This window comes from Galeopterus variegatus, unplaced genomic scaffold (genome assembly GCF_000696425.1).
Source record: "Galeopterus variegatus unplaced genomic scaffold, G_variegatus-3.0.2 Scaffold35060, whole genome shotgun sequence".
NCBI classification, from domain to species: domain Eukaryota; kingdom Metazoa; phylum Chordata; class Mammalia; order Dermoptera; family Cynocephalidae; genus Galeopterus; species Galeopterus variegatus.
The window spans coordinates 51-3,505 of record NW_007761171.1 but is presented as its reverse complement, the minus strand read 5'-3'; the positions used below and the strand labels follow the sequence as shown (position 1 = coordinate 3,505).

The window sequence follows — 3,455 nt, the reverse complement described above, 5'->3', positions numbered from 1 at the left end:
CTGAGAGCAAATTCTCTTTCTCCATAGTAGTAGTATGAACCTAATGGGGTTCTTGAGTTCTTGACCAAGGAACAAGCAACGCAGGTTTAGCCCAATGAATTGTGAAAATAAATCTTCAACAACAGTCAACCTCCATTACAATCTTGAAGTGGAAAATTTTTCTGCAAGCTCTACAACATGGAAATAAAGATCCTGCATATGGTGATATTACAAGGTTTACAAAATAAACCTACAGCTCATAAAATCTACAACTCCTTAGTAACGTGCATTTAACTTATCCAAATGAATATTTTAGATACAAAAAAGACTCTTTAACAATGATTTCAAATAATTTAATGTCATTAATAATAAGCCTTTTAAAAAGGTTATAGAAGGCAATTTGAACTAATGCTTTTGTCTTTTCCATTTTTCAAGCCAGCTGGGCAAAAATAATTCACAGCTCTTACTACTGAGATTAAAGTCAGAACTTTTCTTCTGGAAAATAATCATCATTTTAGCACATGATTTTTGAAAGCCTCACCGAGGACTATCTTATGGGGGTTTGGTGAAATGGGGGTCACTGGAGGGCACCCTCCTATTCCTTTCTCCTCTGCTTTGTCTCTTCCCTCACCATTCTTCCCGGTGACACACTCCACATTCACCCTTCCCCAAATCCAAGGACAGGCTCTGATTCAGATTTACAGGTGCTCGAGTCTCAGCTCCAAAATCGACTGGTTGTATAATTATGATCAAGTTGATAGAATTTTCTAAGCCCCAGTTTCCTCATTGGAAAGATGGATAAAGACAGTACCCACTGGAGGGTTTTGAGAGGAGGTAGTAAAAGATAACTCTTGACCTGAGGCCTGCCATATAATAAGTGTCCAGTAACTTGGGATTTTATTGTTATTAATATGGGAAAAGTAACCACTTAGCAATATATTGTATGGAAGAAGGAGACAGAACAGGTGTTCATGGGTTATTCTGATGAATATGAGCTTTAGGACTTTATAAATAACTGCATAGAATGATCTTTCCCTTTTCACCACGTTTTCCCAAATCCCAGCTCTGTACCTGGCATCTACAGCTCCAATGACTGTTTGTGGGTAAATACAATGAAACCACAAAATTGAAGGGACAGAGACATCTCTCAATGTACCTGATCATAGACTCCCAAAGAACATCATCTGCATTTATTTTGTCCACTTTTCTGGATTGTTGTGTGCATGAAAGGATGCAATGACAGACTTATTCTGCTTGAGTGAGAGCCAGAGGCCTGCCCCTAAGTGACAGCCCCAGAAAGAACCTGTGACAACAGTAGACACTGTATGTGTGCTTAATGGACTAGATGAAGGCTTTCACTTAAACTCATTTGAGCCTTACAGTAATCATAGAAGGCCTATAATGCCATTATCCTCATTTACCAATTCAGTTATTTATTCAACAACTCATATTTACTGAGCATTTTCTATGCACAGGCACTGGTGGTGAAAACAGTACACACAGTTGCCATCTTCAGGTTGTTTTTAATCGGTGGGAGATATGCACAATCAACAAATAAGCCAATTAATAACCATTTAATCAGGGCTGACATTCTGCTGGTGCACACTGGCCAGGCTGATTGTTAAATATTTGAGTACCAGCCCCACATATAATTTTGGAGCAATTACGGTTTAATTTTCTTTCTTGGTTGAGAAAGACTGGGCCACTCAAAAGTTTAAGTAAGGAAATGAAAGGAATTGTCTATATTTAGAAAAACAATAGGTGGCAAGATAAAAAACAGGAGGGACTATATTGTGAGAAAATGATTCTCCTGTTATTGGGAGCAATCAAGCATAGATTGGATATACACATGGCAAAGACCCATACATATAATTTGGGCATCAGATTAGGGTTTGGACTAGATGACTTTTAAGAACTCTTCCAAGTTTGGGATTATGTAATTCTATGAAATCTGTAAAACTGTGTAAATCTTTATTACCATTATTTATGCTGCCTCAGCTCTATCAGGTCATCATAGCAGCTCTTTACCCACAAACACTGTTTTATGTCAACTCTCTGGATTCACATTTGAAAGTGGGAAATGAAGAGTCATTGACACTTAGATATCTAGCTGAGCCTGATCACTTTATTGTGTATTAATACCACATCCCATACAAAGGGGATAGATGCAGAAGAATGCCTACAATATTGTGACAACCCTAGTGGTAGAATCTTCAGTGGTCTTCACTTTATTGTTATAGCCCTGTAAATTTCCACATCTAAAAATATGCACGTTAGTTGGGTTTTTTTTATGAACAAACATTAAAATGGGAATAGGGGAGGGACCTTGTAAACAATTGGCTAGTGTTTTAACCTTGTTTTTTCCTAATTTGCAGTACTTTTGCATGATGGCAGTCAAATAAGAGCCAAAGCATCTCCAGAAATCAGACATTATCTTCAACTCACTACAGCAGCAATGGCACAGGCCATAGGAAAACCTTCTCTCCTGCAACCAACTAACCAAGTGCTTCACAAAACTTTAGCAGCAAGATCAACAGATAGTTACATTACCTCTCAAATAGCTGCCACAATAAAAATTCCAACAACTACCCCCATAACTACGAAAAGCACCCCATCCACCAGCCCAATCACCCACACCCTAGTCACAACCCAAACCACACTCAACAGCTCACACATGGCTGCTCCAGTTACTGAAGCTACAATTGGCCCCAGCTCAGCTCCTCATTCACAGCCCCCCGCCATCACCCCACCACTCCATACAACTGGAACCAGCCCATCAACTGTCAGCCACACAACTGGGAAAACCGCCCAACCAAGTAACCACACCATCCTTCCAGCAACTTTGTCCCCAGCACCACACAAAATCACAACCAATCAGAAGCCTATTCAACCCACACTGGCCCCAGGAAAAACCACAGCTGTGCACAATGCCACCCAAACAGCCTTGCCTGCCACCACAGTTCCTGGACCTACCCTTGAACCTCGGCCATCATCAGCCAAGACAGGAATTTATCAGGTGCTAAATGGAAGCAAGCTGTGTATAAAAGCAGAGATGGGGATACAGCTTATTGTTCAAGAAAAGGAATCAGTAAGTTGGGGCCATAGGACTGTGACACTACTTTCAAGAAGTTTGAGTGGGGTTTGCCTTGCTAGGAATGATCATCCCCTGCATCTTGTGTCTTTAAATGAAATAAATACCTGCAAGCTCATCTTTCTCCAAGGTGCTCCATTAAAAGGTGAATATGTTTTAGAATACCTATGAAAATAGAAACTGGGAGCAATTGTTTGGAGAGAGGACGGCATACAAAAAAATTTAAATATACACATCCCTCACTTTTAGCCAATATGCATAGAATGTTGGGAGATGTTCAGTGCTGATCCTAGCCTGGCCCTGTCATCCCCGATGACTTCCAAGCCTCAGCTCCTTTCCTGTGAAATGAGAGATTTGTATCAAATGCTCTGTACGGTTCTAGCCA

The 3,455-nt window shown here is 40.3% G+C and overlaps 1 pseudogene; it reads left to right on the top strand.

The window, feature by feature from the left end:
• The first annotated feature begins 2,323 nt into the window (after positions 1-2,323).
• Positions 2,324-3,067, top strand: LOC103584015 (annotated as a pseudogene).
• Positions 3,068-3,455: the final 388 nt, after the last annotated feature.